This window comes from Mauremys reevesii, linkage group 17, assembly GCF_016161935.1.
Source record: "Mauremys reevesii isolate NIE-2019 linkage group 17, ASM1616193v1, whole genome shotgun sequence".
NCBI lineage: Eukaryota > Metazoa > Chordata > Testudines > Geoemydidae > Mauremys > Mauremys reevesii.
In genome coordinates this window covers 5,458,973-5,474,732 of record NC_052639.1, presented here as the reverse complement: position 1 = coordinate 5,474,732, position 15,760 = coordinate 5,458,973, and the positions used below count along the sequence as shown (strand labels likewise).

General features: G+C 51.9%; 1 protein-coding gene across 4 annotated transcripts in view; it reads left to right on the top strand.

Moving 5' to 3' along the window:
• PLEKHM1 (pleckstrin homology and RUN domain containing M1) overlaps positions 1–15,760 on the top strand; it is a 57,128-nt gene that overhangs the window by 2,577 nt on the left and 38,791 nt on the right. Inside the window, exon 1 of one of the 4 annotated variants that reach the window (XM_039504156.1) lies at positions 7,394–7,471. The exons of the other annotated variants lie outside the window; for them this stretch is intronic. The gene's annotated coding sequence lies outside the window, so the exon portion shown is untranslated. Of the gene's footprint in view, positions 1–7,393; positions 7,472–15,760 lie in introns of those variants that run through there. 4 annotated transcript variants of the gene reach the window in all.

Sequence of the window (15,760 nt, the reverse complement as noted above, 5' to 3'; positions counted from 1 at the left end):
GAGAGAGAGGTTCTGTTTTCTGTACCAACAAGCTCTGTTTAAACTGTGTTCCCGTCATCTAATAAACCTTCTGTTTTACTGTCTGGCTGAGAGTCACATCTGACTGCAGAGTTGGGGTGCAGGGACCTCTGGTTGCCCCAGGATCTGCCTGGGCAGACTCGCTGCAGAAAGCGCAGGGTGTGGAAGGGCATGCTGAATGCTCCGAGGTCAGACCCAGGAAGGTGTAAGCTTCTTGCCCTGGAAACAGTCTGCTCAGAGAGAGGAGGCTCCCCCAGAGTCCTGACTGGCTTTGTATGGAGTTGTTCCAAAGCATCACAGCATCCCCTTCCACACCATGCACTTCCCAGAAGTCCGCACAGGCACTGACACTCCCTCCTCTGGCCTGTGTCTCTTTTCCAGGCATTAGGAGGCCACCCTATCTCTCTGTTCTCCAACACCTTCAGTTGGCACCTTGCAGGGGAAACTGATTTGGGAGAAATGAAGTAAAAGCTGCCCAAACCGAGCTTGAGCAGTCCTGAATTTTGAGGTGTTCAAATCTGGAAGGCAGGTGCTGGGGGTGGGAGAGGGCTGTGGGCTCCATGGGGGAGCATGGCAGCAACTGTCTGGAGCTGCAGGGAGCCAGACACGCTGGTCTGAGTGGCACAGTAAGTGGTTTGGGGGTTGGAGAAGGGGTAGGGGGTTCCGGGGGGCAGTCAAGGGACAAGGAGCAGGGGTTGGATGGGGCAGAGGTTCGGAGGGGCAGTCAGGGATAGGCAGCAATTGGATAGGCATGGGAGTCCAGGAGGTTTATCAGGGGACAGGTAGGGGTGGGGTCCTGGGGGGAAGTGGGGTGGGGTCTCAGGAGGGGGCAGTTGGGGACAAGGAGAAGGGAGGCTAAGATAGGGGCTGGGGTCCCAAGGGGCAGTTAGGGGCAGGGGTCTCGGGAGAGGGTAATCGGGGGACAAGGACCAATGGTGCTTAGATAGGGGGTGGGGGTCCTGGGGGGCAGTTGGGACAGGGGTCTGGGGAGGGGGCAATCAGCGGCCAGGGGCTGGGATTCAAAGAGCTCTGGGCTACTGGCAGCCACGGGGAGCCCTGAGCCCTTTAAATCCCAGCAGCCCAGAGCCCTCTGACTCCCGGCCGCGGCTGGCATTTAAAGGGCTCTGGGCTCCCCGCGGTTGCAGGCAGCCCAGAGCCCTCTGATTCCCGGCCGCGGCAGGGATTCAAAGGGCTCTGGGCTCCCCGGCTGCCGGCAGCGCAGAGCCCTCTGACTCCCGGCCGCGGCTGGGATTTAAAGGGCTCTGGGCTCCCCGCGGTTGCAGGCAGCCCAGAGCCCTCTGACTCCCCTGCGCTCCAAGCAGGGGAGAAACCTAGCTCCAAATATTGGTGGAGCAGAGCCCCTGATTGTCAATATTCCTGGGGCTTTAGCCCCACAAGCCCATATAAGTTGGCGCCCATGTCTGTTGTGTTTGGTTTGCGTGGAGCTGGTATCTCCCTTGTGTAAACTTTTAGTCAGTTGGGTCCATCTGTTGTTGTTCATTACTTATATTGCAGTAATGCCTCACGGTCCAGTTCAGGATCAGGGTCCCATTGAGATAGGTGCTGCACGAACACAGAGACAGACGTGGTCCCTGCTCTAAAGAGCTTAAAATTAGCAAGTTAATTTTGTTGACCGTCTTGATTAGACTAACTGTCCTGAATGCCACTGATACCCAGGTTTGTCCTCTGGGTGCCACTGACAGCTTCCAAACCTCCCCTAGCTCCTCTCCTCCAACCACTGTTGGCTCTCCGGTCTCTCCTAGCTCCTCTCCTCTGTTGTCACTGAATTCAGCTCCATGTCTCTTCTCTCCCTGTATGGTTTGCAGATGCATAATTCGGGTCTTAGAAATTCATCCACTGCATCAAACCTGATAACTAGAGCATATCTTTTAGAAAAGCATCCAGCCTTGATTTAATGACTCCAAGTGATGGAGAATCTACCACATATCTCAATAGTCTGTTCAAATAGTTAGTTACCCTCACTGTTAAAAATTGTTTTTCTAATTCTTAACTACTGACCACTAGAGCTTGTGACTTTGTTAAAGAACCTACTAGCATCAGAAAGCTCCCTGTGTGGTACTTATAGACTGCGATCGAGTCCCCTCTTCATCTTCTCTTCAATAAGCTAAATAGACTTAGCCCTTGTCTACACTACAAACTTATGTCGGCATAGCTGCACTCAGGAGTGACCAAGTTATACCCATTTAACCCTGGCATAGACAGCGCTGTGTCGACATAGCTACCACCTCAGGGGGCGTACCTACACTGACAGGAGAAGCTCTCCTGTCGGCGCAGGCAGCATCTTCACTCAGGCTTTGTCTGCACTGCACTTTCGTTGGTAAAACTTTTGAAAAAACATACCCCGACCATCAAAAGTTTTGCTGATGAAAAGCACCGGTGTGGACAGCGCTTTGTTGGCAGGAAGACGCTCTCCCACAGACAGAGCTACCGTCCCTTGTGCTAAGCTGCAGCACTGTAAGGCAAGGCTACACTACAAAATGTAGTTGACCTAAGTAATCAAACTGCTTTTGCATGCTCACACTATGCTCCCTGTGGTGGCGGTACATGTCCTCACCAGGAGCGCTTGCACCGCTTTAACTGTCGGTGTGGGGGCACTTCTGAAAGGCAGTCAGTGTAAGCCATGCAGTGCGGTGACCTAACTACATCGACTTGAGCACTACGCCTCTCGCGGAGGTGGAGTTAAATTGATGTCGTGGGCAAGTTACATCGGTGGGAGCCTCATTTTAGTGTAAATGCTTACAGTGTTAGATCAACGTAAGCTGCCTTAGAATCATAGAAGATTAGGGTTGGAAGGGACCTCAGGAGGTATCTAGTCCAACCCCCTGCTCAAAGCAGGACCAACGCCAACTAAATCATCCCAGCCAGGGCTTTGTCAAGCCTGACCTTAAAAACCACCTCCCTAGGTAACCCATTCCAATGTTTCACCACCCTCCTAGTGAAAAAGTTTTTCCTAATATCCAACCTAAACCTCTCCCACTGCAACTTGAGACCACTACTCCTTGTTCTGTCATCTGCTACCATTGAGAACAGTCTAGATCCATCCTCTTTGGAACTTCCTTTCAGGTAGTTGAAAGCAGCTATCAAATTTCCCGTCATTATTCTCTTCTGCAGACTAAACAATCCCAGTTCCCTCAGCCGCTCCTCATAAGTCATGTGCTCCAGCCCCCTAATCATTTTTGTTGCCCTCCACTGGACTCTTTTTCCAATTTTTCCACATCCTTCTTGTAGTGTGGGGCCCAAAACTGGACACAGTACTCCAAATGAGAGTGGTGAAGCACTGGAATGGGTTCCCTAGGAGGTGGTGGAATCTCCTTCCTTAGAGGTTTTTAAGGTCAGGCTTGACAAAGCCCTGGCTGGGATGATTTAGTTGGGGTTGGTCCTGCTTTGAGCAGGGGGTTGGACTAGATGACCTCCTGAGGTCCCTTCCAACCCTGAGATTCTATGATTCTATGATCTTCAGTCAAACGGCATTTCAAAGCCCTGTTATAGCTACAAGAGAGGACTTACTATGGCTTGGGGAGGTGCAGAGGGAGCAGGGGAAGGAGAGAGGAATCAGCAACCTTAAGGAGAAGTCAACACCAAGACAAATTGACCCTGTCACTCAGACTTTCATCTCATGGCTTTGTCCTGAGGGAAAAATTCACAGTTAGCACAGGGTTTGTAACTTTATAACTCCAGTTTGTTAATAAGATGCTACTTGTAAAAAGAAAACACTGCATTCTCATTCAGCCATTGGGAGATGCTGCAAAGTACTCCATAAAAGAGGTGGAGATGCGATTCCAGTACCAAGAGTCTATGACGGGGTGGGCAAACTTTTTTGCCCCAGGGCCACATCTGAGTGGGGAAATTGCATGCAGGGCCATGAATGTAGGGCTCAGGCAGAGGGTTGGGGTGCGGGAGGGGGTGCAGAGTGTAGGAGGGGGCTAAGGGCAGGGGGTTGGGGTGCAGAGTACAGGAAGGGACTCAGGGCAGGGGGTTGGGGTACAGGAGGGGTTTGGCCTCTGGCCCGGTGTCACTTACCTTGAGCAGCTCCGGGGTGACAGTGGTGCACAGCAGGGCTAAGGCAGGCTCCCACCCAACTAAATCATCCCAGCCAGGGCTTTGTCAAGCCTGACCTTAAAAACCTCTAAGGAAGGAGATTCCACCAACTCCCTAGGGAACCCGTTCCAGTGCTTCACCACCCTCCTAGTGAAACAGTTTTTCCTAATATCCAACCTAAACCTCCCCTACTGCAACTTGAGACCATTGCTCCTTGTTCTGCCATCTGGTACCACTGAGAACAGTCTAGATCCATCCTCTTTGGAACCCAGGGGTGGCTCCAGGCCCCAGCACGCCAAGCGCGTGCTTGGGGCGGCATGCCGCGGGGGGCACTCTGCCGGTCGCCGGGAGGGCGGCAGGCAGGGTGCCTTCGGCAGCATGCCTGCGGGAGGTCCACCGGAGCCGCGGGACCGGCGAGCGGCAGAGCGCCCCCCGTGGCATGATGCCGTGCTTGGGGCAGCAAAATGTCTAGAGCCTCCCCTGTTGGAACCCCCTTTCAGGTAGTTGAAAGCAGCTCTCAAATCCCTCCTCATTCTTTTCTTCTGCAGACTAAACAATCCCAGTTCCCTCAGCCTCTCCTCATAAGTCATGTGCTCCAGCCCCCTAATCATTTTTGTTGCCCTCCACTGGACTCTCCAATTTTTCCACATCCTTCTTGTAGTGTGGGGCCCAAAACTAGACACAGTTCTCCAGATGAGATGAGGATAGCTCAGTGGTTTGAGCATTGGCCTGCTAAACCCAGGGTTGTGAGTTCAATCCTGGAGGGGGGCCATTTGGGGATTGGTCCTGCTTTGAGCAGGGGGTTGGACTAAGTGATCTCCTGAGGTCCCTTCTAACCCTAATAATCTATGATTCTATGAGGCCTCACCAATGTTAAATAGAGGGGAATGATCATGTCCCTTGATCTGCTGGCAATGCCCTTACTTATACAGCCCAAAATGCCATTAGCCTTCTTGGCAACAAGAGCACACTGTCAACTCATATCAAGCGTCTCATCCACTGTAACCCCTAGGTCTTTTTCTGCAGAACTGCTGCCCAGCCATTCGGTCCCTAGTCTGTAACAGTGAATGGGATTCTTCCATCCTAAGTGCAGGACTCTGCACTTGTCCTTGTTGAACCTCATCAGATTTCTTTTGGCCCAATCCTCTAATTTGTCTAGTAGTAATGGGGGTCTTCCATCCCCAGCTGCAGCTGTCCCTTTGGGTTTGAAAGGTGATGCTAAGAGAAGTGCTGAGCAGGTCAGGCAGTATCTCAAGAGAGGAGTAAATTTCCTTTGCAGGGAGGTGGTAGATTTCCCTAGGGCGTCAGTGGTGCAGCACCATTCTGCAAATCTACACAGTAGTGTTTTGTGTGGGGTGCTGTTGCCAGTTGGAGCTGAGCTGGCTAGGGGATGTCCATAGGCCATGCAGCACCCTGCAGTGCTGAGTGGGTGGAGCAGGGGAAGAGTCAGGTTCTCTGCCAGGAGTTGCTTCCTACCCCACTTGGCAGCTGCATTAGGTTTGTCTCTGTGCTCTCCCAGCAGCTCCCCTCCCCACCCCTTCCAAGAGCAGGAGTCTGGCACAGCTAATTGGACTTTTTCTTTGCTATTGGTGCGTTCAGTGGAGCGTGGCCTGCCACCTCCTTACGGGGTTTCCTGCTGCTCCTTTGGCATGATATCACAGATTGTTTCAAAAGTGACCACGCCTTGTGCTCTGTTTTCTGCTTCACCTGTCTTGCAGCTGGAGCTTCAGCGTCACAATTTAAGGTGCAGGATGCATACTCCCCAAAGCACATAGCACATGATTGAGTAGCCTGTAGTTCTCCGTGGCCCCTACACAGCTCTGTTCTGACTGCAGATCATGGAGCCCACTAGCTCAGAGATGCTGCCACTTGCAGGGGCCAGTCTTGGAGGGGAACCTTTCTAGGGCAGACCTGAATGGGCACAGAGGTGGGGTTCATGGAATTCTCTTCCTACCGAAGAATTGGATTATAGTGAATTGTGGGCCTCACTGAGACCCCTGCTCACCTGGATAAGCGCTTCAGTGCGGATAGTTGCCTGCATATGTGCTCGTGAATGTGAGGGCCCTTTAAGCGGAGTGTGCCAGTAACTGGAGCCTCCTACCTTTTTGGTGGTCCTGGTCTTTAATCCTGCCCCCTCCCAACCCACCGAGTGCTGCAGGGAGACTCTGAGGCTGCCTCTTCATTCTCCAGGGAACTTGGGTCAGCAGGAGAATCACGATGGGATTGCTGCTGTTCTGAAAGTCCCCAGGGAGTGAAGATGAGTGCCCCTGGTCTGGTGGAGCAGACTGCACTCTTCACTCTCTGGCTAAGAAGATTTCAGTCACTGCCCTTGCTCCCATTCTTTTGTTGTGGCTGGACAGAGGAAGAGGAGAAGGAGATCATCCCCTTGGAATGCAGGAATGCTCACCTGCCGGGCAGGTGACCCTGCATTCCAGGGGGATTAGTACCTGGAGGTGACGGGAGCAGGATGCAGCACCACTGAAATGGATCCCAGCAGATTGGACGAGTCATTCCATTTCTGCACAGGTGGAGTTCACTCTAAGGCTGAGTCAGTACTTGGAGCTAGGGGTGTGATTCCCAGCTCTCATGCTAGCTCTTATCGAGCTAGTGCGCTAAAAATAGAGGAGTAGCAGGGGACAGTCTTGGAGGGGAACCTTTCCCAATAGCTCTGAGTTCACAATGTATTTTTGTCTACAACTCCACCTCACTCTCCAGATAGAGGAAAACTGAATTGAAATGCTATGGAATTTCCCCATTTTATCTGATTTCTCCATATTAAATTCTTTTATTGGCTCCACAATGTCACAGTAAGGGTATGTCTACACTACAAAGTTTTATTTTTATTAAAGCGCTGGAATTAAACTGCTGTTGCGTGTGCACGCTGTCCTCCTTGTGACGGTGGAGCGCATCCACGTTAGCAGCTCTTGCAACGGCAAAGAGAGCAGTGCACTGTGGTAGCAACTGGCCACAGGGTGCTTTGGGAAGGGTTTGCAATGCCTCAAGGGGCAGGCACAGCATCACATTATGCAGGTTTCTTAGTCCCATTGTTCCATGGGCATCCTACTACATTGCCAACTGCTTTTCAACTGAAGTGGATGGGCAAGAGTGTGTGACAGGGAGTGTGTGTGTGTGTATGGGGGGGAGACAGTGTGTCAGCATGCTGTCTTGTACCACACACGCCTGCCTCTGTGTTCAACAGCAGGAGCATTCCACAATAATGGTTTGCTTTGTGTCCCAGAGCAGATCAGCACAGCACGCAAGGGCTGTCAGAAAGGGAGCTTTGAAAGGAGAGAGGTGCATGTCTCCAGGCCACTTGAGGGATTATGGGACACTTCCGGAGGCCAATTACAGCGCTGAAAGCAATTGATGTGTTTACACTGGCAATGCAGCGCAGGTGGGTTTTTTTGCAACGCTGCAACTGAGGAGTTTCTGCACACGAAGTGGCTTGGCAGTGTGTACACCTCGGGAGTTACACCACAGAAAGCTGCTTTACTGTGCAGAAACTTGCCAGTGTAGACAAGGCCTAAGAACACAGGAACTCTGAGTTCATAGTGTGATAGACCCAGGCCAGTTGGGTACAGCAGAATAGCAGAAGGCAGATATACTGGCCACTGGATTAACAGTTTTCTGTTCCCTGACTGACCAGAGCATGGGCTGCTCCAGGCTAATGAGAACACCTGACTCTAATTAACCTGCAAAGAGTCAGGTGAGGCCAGTAAGCTAATGTGACCACCTGACTCTAATTAAGGCCCCTCTGATGCTATAAAAGGGCTCACTCCAATCAGGCAGGGGAGAGCCAGGGAGCCAGAGGAGAGGAAGTGCGGCTGAAGGTCTGGTTACTGAAGACACCCTCAAACCATCGTTAAGGGAGCCCTAAGGTAAGGGTGAAGAAGGGAGAAGCAGGCGAACTGTGGGGAAGTGGCCCAGGGAAATGTAGCAACTCTGGCAGTGAAAGGTTGGCTGCCAACAGCTGCTACCATTAGGGTCCCTGGTCCGGAACCCGGAGTAGAGGGCGGGCCCGGGTTCCCCCCAACCCACCACTACAGGAACAGCTCCTGGGAGGGGAAGTCAGGCCCGTGTCAGGACAGGAGGCTAAACTGTTCTGAAATAAACCCCCAGGGACAACAGAGACCGTGGGAGTTCTCTCCCCAACCTCCTTGCAGGCCTGTGATGAAAAGGGCTCAGTAGACTGTAAGCCTGGCCCTAGAGAGAGAAGGGCTATGTGGAGGGTCACAGTGAGCCACTGAGGCTAACATAAACCGCCTAGAAGCACAGGACCCACAGGGCAAGGTCAGAGCTCTGCCACAACTGGTGTGAGAAGTGGGATCATGATTGTTCACAGCGTGGTGGAACAAAGAGGTTTTACTAAACAACAAAAAAAAAAGTGCACTAGGGTTTTTGGTTGTGGGTTTTTTGTTTGTACCACCATGGAGGAGGTGGTAAGAGCACTGGTGCAAGCCACAGCGGCCCAGCAGGAGGCAACCCGGGCACAGGCGATGGCGCAACAGGAGTCCATGAGGTTACAGCAGGAAACCAACCAATTATTAATGAGCCAGGCGACCCAAGATCGAGCCCTCCTGCACGAGGTTGTGGACCAGCTGAAGAGCCTCACCACCCAGGCCCGGGGGTCCAATGGGACACGAACCCTGAGGGCCACCAGTTGTCTGCCAAAGATGACGGCAGACGATGACATAGAGGCATATCTCCTCTCTTTTGAAAGGACTGCACAGCGTGAGGCATGGCCCCTGGAGCAGTGGACCAGCATTCTCGCCCCTTTCTTGTGCGGAGAGGCCCAGAAGGCCTACTTTGATCTGCCCACTCAGGATGCCGCTGACTATTCCCGGCTGAGGGCAGAGATCCTAGCACGATACAGGGTGATGGCAGCGGTACGGGCCCAGAGGTCCCAGGAGTGGAAATACAGGGAGAACAAACCTCCAAGGTCCCAACTATTCGACCTCATACACCTCGCTCGGAAGTGGTTACGGCCTGAGGCATGCAGCCTGGAGGAGATATTAGAGACTTTGGTCATGGACCATTACATGCGGGGACTGCTGCCAGATCTCCACAAATGGGTCTGCCAGAACGATCTGTCCACCTACGACGAAATGATCACATTGGTGGAAAGACGGATGACAGCCAGGGAATTAACCCAACTACCCAAGGAAGGCCCCTCATGAATCAAACACTCGACCCCAACTGTGGAGGGTCGGGCAGCTAAACCCCCAGGAAGTCCTAGGTGGAAGAAGTGGGAGATCGAAAACCAGTCGGGAACCCAGAAGGAAGGGGAAGGCCTGAGTCGGGGGAACCCTGGGACTAAACCCCCTAACCCACGTGATAGGGGAGTGACTAGAAGCAATTATAGGTGTTATGGGTGCGGGGAGTTGAGGGCACATAGCTGCCCAGTGCCCCAATGTCATAGAGCCAATGCAGTGTAACCTGGGGAACGGGGCAGACACATGCAGCCTACTCAATATTGTAGGGGTCGCAGTCACCCCACATAAATATACAAGGCAGGTAAAGTTGAATGGGGTAGAAACCATGGCACTCGTAGACTCGGGGAGTGCTATCACCCTGATTTTGGGTAAATTAGTGAAGCGCAGCCAGTTAATGCAGGCCAAGCGTACGGGGGTAACCTGTGTCCATGGGACTGTTAGCTACTACCCCATCATACCAGTACAAATTGAAATTCAGGGAAATGTCACCAGTGTGAAAGCTGGGGTAGTTCCAAACCTCCCATACCCCATGCTCATAGATTTCCCTGGGTTTGGAAACTTGCTCCCACCGGAGGAATTGGAGGGAGAGGAGCTCCCCGAACTTCAGGAGGCTTCCGCGGCAGAATGTCACCTCCCATTTTTCGCAGAAATGTCCCAGGAGCTATTCCCTGTCCTTTGGGAAAGGCAGGAAGACCAAAAGAGAAAGAAGGGCGGCCAAGGCCTTGGGTACCCGAATCTTGATACAAGGACAGAGGGTCGCCTGTGTAGGCAGATGTACACGGGCAACTGAAGGGAAGGGCCCTGAGACAGAGGAGGGGTCAGAGACCACTTCCAACCCCAACCTCACGGAGCCAGCTGAGAGGGCAGAGACAGATCCCTCAGAGTTTGGGCTGTTAAGCCCAGAGAGAGACACTTTTGGACGGGACCAGGTGGAAGACCCAACGTATGAGAACGCCAGGAAGGAGGTGGCTGAGATAGATGGGGTACCCATAGAGGGAAAGGCCCGGGGGCCAGGGCCTTATTTTGTGATCAAGAAGAATCTCCTATACCAGGTCGTGCAAATGCAGGAGCAAGAGGTACACCAGCTCCTAGTCCCCCGGAAACACCAGAAGGCAATATTAAGCCTCGCTCACAGTCACCTTTTTGGAGGACACTTGGGAATGGAGAAAACCCAGGCGCGAATCTTACGCAGGTTCTTCTGGCTGGGGGTACATGAAGACGTCCGGCGGTACTGTGCCTCTTGCCCCGAATGTCAACTGCACAGCCCTCGTCCACATCTAAGAGCTCCTCTGGTACCCCTGCCGATCGTCAAAGTTCCGTTCGAGAGGATCGCCATGGATCTTGTGGGGCCACCAGTATGTGCTTGTCATCCTAGACTATGCAACCAGGTACCCAGAAGCTGTCCCCTTACGAAACACAGCTTCCAAGAGCATTGCCAAAGAATTAGTGGCAATCTTTGCCCGGGTAGGGCTACCAAAAGAAATCCTCACAGACCAGGGAACACCATTCATGTCCAAGTTGATTAAGGACTTGTGTTCCCTGCTCCATGTCCAGACCCTGTGGACCTTGGTTTACCATCCACAAACCGATGGTCTCGTGGAAAGATTTGACCGAACCCTCAAGTCCATGATAAGAAAGGTGGTAAGCAAGGATGGGAAAGATTGGAACAACCTACTACCGTACCTCATGTTCGCCATCCGTGAGGTCCCCCAAGCTTCCACTGGATTCTCCGCCTTTGAGCTGTTGTATGGACGCAACCCCTGAGGCATCCTGGACATAGCCAAGGAAATTTGGGAGGAGGAACCCCGTGAGGGGAAGAACGTAATAGAACATGTACTACGGATGAGGGACCGGATAGCCTGGGTCACTCCCATAGTGAGGGAGCACCTAGAGAAGGCCCAAGAGGCCCAGAGAACCTACTACGACCGTCAAGCCAAGCTTCTTCAGTTTCAGCCCAGTGACCGAGTAATGGTACCCACGGCTGAAAGTAAGCTGTTGGCCCAGTGGCAAGGGCCCTACGAAATAGTTGAACCCACAGGGAAAGTAAATTACAAGGTGCAACAACCAGGATGTCGAAAAGTAGAGCAGATATGCCACGTCAACCTTCTGAAACCATGGCATGCGTGAGAGCAGTGATTCGAGAAGAGCTGCACCCAGGGAACAAAAATCCTGAACAGGTGAGGGTGTCTCCTGATCTAACAACAGTCCAGAAGAAAGAGGTAACTGAGATGATTGCCCAATATCAAGATGTATTCTCGACAAAGCCGGGTCGCACAACCGGGACATATCACCACATCATCACAAACCCTGGGGCCAGAGTAACTATGAGGCCCTACCGGGTGCCAGCAGCCAAAAGGGAGGAAATAAAAGCAGAAGTCAGGAAAATGCTGGAGATGGGGGTCATAGAAGAATCCCACAGTCAGTGGTCCAGCCCAATAGTGTTGGTGCCCAAACCTGATGGCACCACAAGGTTCTGCAACGACTTCCGTCGACTAAACGAGATATCCCAGTTTGATGCCTACCCTATACCCTGCATAGATGAACTAGTGGACCGTCTGAGGAATGCTCGGTACTTGACAACCTTAGACTTGACAAAGGGGTTCTGGCAGATTCCCCTAGCCGAAAAGGCAAAGGAAAAGACAGCGTTTTCTACACCAGAGGGTCTCTTCCAATATACGGTCCTTCCCTTTGGACTACATGGGGCTCCAGCTACCTTTCAGCGTCTCATGGACAAGTTGTTATGCCCCCATACCAGTTATGCTGCGGCCTACTTGGATGACGTGGTGATTCATATCCCAGACTGGGAGACCCACTTGGAAAAAGTGGGGGCGATCCTTGATACCTTCCGGTGAGCTGGCCTTACAGCGAACCCTGTTAAGTGCGCTGTAGGGTTCACGGAGGCCAAATATCTTGGCTACGTGGTAGGAAAAGGTCTGGTATAACCCCAACTGAATAAGTCAGAGGCCATCCAAAATTGGCCTCGGCCAAGTCATAAGAAGCAGGTCTGAGCATTCCTAGGGGTGGTGGGGTATTACCGGCGTTTCATCCCCCATTTTGCTACAAGGGCGAGTCCCCTAACAGACTTAGTGAAGGCCCGTGGTCCTGATCCAGTCAGATGGTCCGATGCAGCAGAGAGGGCATTCGTGGACCTATGGACTGCCCTCTGCAGTAACCCTGTATTGATAGCCCCAGATTTCAGCAAGGACTTCATCCTACAGACAGATGCATCCGAGGTAGGGTTAGGGGCTGTTCTGTCGCAGATGGTTGGGGAGGAGGAACACTCAATTCTCTACCTCAGTAGGAAACTCCTTCCGAGGGAACAAAAATATGCAGTAGTAGAGAGAGAGTGCCTCGCTGTAAAATGGGCCATGGAAACGTTGCGTTATTACCTGCTGGGGCGCAGATTTATCCTTGTGACTGACCATGCATGGATGCAACGGAACAACGAAAGAACACAAGGGTAACCAGGTTGTTCTTATCCCTCCAACCTTTCCAGTTCCGCATAGAGCACGGAGCAGGGAGTCGCAATGGCAATGCCAATGGCTTATCATGCGTACGCTGTCTGGCGTTCCAAGCTGCCCAACCCCTTGGTGTTGAGCAGCGGGGAGGGATATGTGATAGACCCAGGCCAGTTGGGTACAGCAGAATAGCAGAAGGCAGATATACTGGCCACTGGATTAACAGTTTTCTGTTCCCTGACTGACCAGAGCACGGGCTGCTCCAGGCTAATGAGAACACCTGACTCTAATTAACCTGCAAAGAGTCAGGTGAGGCCAGTAAGCTAATGTGACCACCTGACTCTAGTTAAGGCCCCTCTGATGCTATAAAAGGGCTCACTCCAATCAGGCAGGGGAGAGCCAGGGAGCCAGAGGAGAGGAAGTGCGGCTGAAGGTCTGGTTACTGAAGACACCCTCAAACCATCGTTAAGGGAGCCCTAAGGTAAGGGTGAAGAAGGGAGAAGCAGGCGAACTGTGGGGAAGTGGCCCAGGGAAATGTAGCAACTCTGGCAGTGAAAGGTTGGCTGCCAACAGCTGCTGCCATTAGGGTCCCTGGGCCGGAACCTGGAGTAGAGGGTGGGCCCGGGTTCCCCCCAACCCACCACTACAGGAACAGCTTCTGGGAGGGGAAGTCAGGCCCGTGTCAGGACAGGAGGCTAAACTGTTCTGAAATAAACCCCCAGGGACAACAGAGACTGTGGGAGTTCTCTCCCCAACCTCCTTGCAGGCCTGTGATGAAAAGGGCTCAGTAGACTGTAACCCTGGCCCTAGAGAGAGAAGGGCTACGTGGAGGGTCACAGTGAGCCACTGAGGCTAACATAAACCGCCTAGAAGCGGAGGACCCTTGGGGGCAAGGTCAGAGCTCTGCCACAATAGATTCATAGGTTCCAAGGTAAGAAGGAACCAGTGTCATTGTCTAGTCTGAGCTCCTGTATAACACAGGCCACAGAACTTCCCCTTATCTGCAGCACTCGCGAATTACATGTTACACGTGTATGCAGGTGAAAACTCTCCTTTTGCTGCATTTGAGAGATATTGTTATGTGATCACATAATTAAAGGCACTGTTGAGCCTTCATCCTCAACTCTGCATGTCCTGTCTTTTGTGTGCTTCACTGTGCAGTCCTGAATGTGGAGTGTATGGAGTGCATTGAGCATTTGTGCAAGTGGGTGGGCTCCCTGACTTGGGGTGCAGCTGTGGCTGCAGCATTTTAAGCTGAAAATGCTGGTTTTGTTAGCAGCTGGACGTGATTCTTTGTTCACCACCATGCTTGTCCGTCAAGTGCAGTCTGTGTTTTCTGGCCTATGGTGGCCAAATTGACCTCAGAGGTATGGTGCAAGCATCAGTCACTCAGCTCATGTTCAGTCACTAGCTTTGGAGCTGTTCCAGGATGGGCTTTCTCATGCTATGGCTTTTCCCCCTCTTCCATTTTTGGTGGGACAGCCTATGAATCGAAAGGACTGTCCTGTAGCCCTCAGTGTTGTGCCTCAGGATTGCTCAGGGAGATGGGGTGGCGGGGAGAGAGAGACTTCCCTCACAATACCTTTTAGCCACGGCTGTGCTGGGATCCAGGGGGCCATGAGTTAGAGTTTTGCTTCTTCCACTGACCACTGTTGATATTTCTGTGCACTTCACAACCTTTGCTATTGAGGAAAGTCTTGTACTCCCAGCTGTAGGAGGCAGGCAAGTGTCACTTGCAAATGCTATAAATAAGGGTATGTCCATACTACCCGCCGGATCGGCGGGTAGCGATTGATCTACCAGGGATCGATTTATTGTGTCTCATCTAAACGTGATAAATCGATCCCCATTGACTCCAGAACTCCACCAGGGCGAGAGGCAGTAGCGGAGTCGACGGGGGAGCCGCGGCCGTCGATCCTACGCCGTGAGGACGGGAGGTAAGTCGAAATAAGATACGTTGACTTCAGCTACACTATTCTCGTAGCTGAAGTTGCATATCTTACATCGAAACCCCCCCACCCCCCGTGTAGACCGGGCCTTGGTTAGAAGTGGGTTTGCACTTCTGGCAGAGCTTGGAATAGAAGTTTCAACTGCTTAGCCACGGATGCTGATAAGAACAGTTTTAAACATTTTATTAAAGCTAACGTTAAAAATATTATATAATTCATAGGTTGGGAAAAGAGTGTCTGCACATCTGGGTATAGTTTGTTTTTAAAAGTCATATGATACATAGAGTACATAATCAGCAATAACCCAAATTTAGGTAAATAGGTTTAACAATACAGTTTAGATATTAGAATCCGAGTACTCGGGTACATCCCTCATGAAAAGTTGTACAGAGATTTGGTTGTGGAAAGCAAAATATATCAATGAGTGGAGATTGTCCCTCAGTAATTGAGAATTAGGTAGGTCGTCCATTTAGAAAATACAATCCATGAGGAAAGTATTTCAGTTACTTTCCTGACTGCACTTCTCATCGGCCTCCTGATATTGCCCATGTCCGGTGATGTGTTCTATGTAGATGTCCCTTGACCACCTGATTGTGTCTGACACCATGAGTTGCCACATCAGCTGAACGTAGCGCTGACCGATTCCACATTCTCTCAGCACTCACTCATTACTGGGGTCCCATGTGCCTAAGGCTCCGGCGATCAGTGCATGTGTCTGGACCTGGAACCCTTAGCTCTCAAGGTTTCGGCCAGAGGGGCATATTTCTCTACCTTTCAAGCTTGGGCATCATGGAAAGCTGCGGTCCTGTTCTCTAATGGCACTGTGATGTCCACCATGACGATCTTCTTCCAGTCTTTGTTGGTGATGATGATGTTCGGTCGCAGTTGGCTGTCGGTTCCAGGAATGGTGGCGTTCATGGCAACCTTCCCCACAGGTGGTGGGATGGCTCTGGCCAGGCGATCTTGGATGGCGTTGTATCACAGCTGCCAAGCTCTCGAATGAAAAGACGTAGCCTGGACCGAATCCCTTCTACTGCCATCGATATGCAGGGATGCACACTTC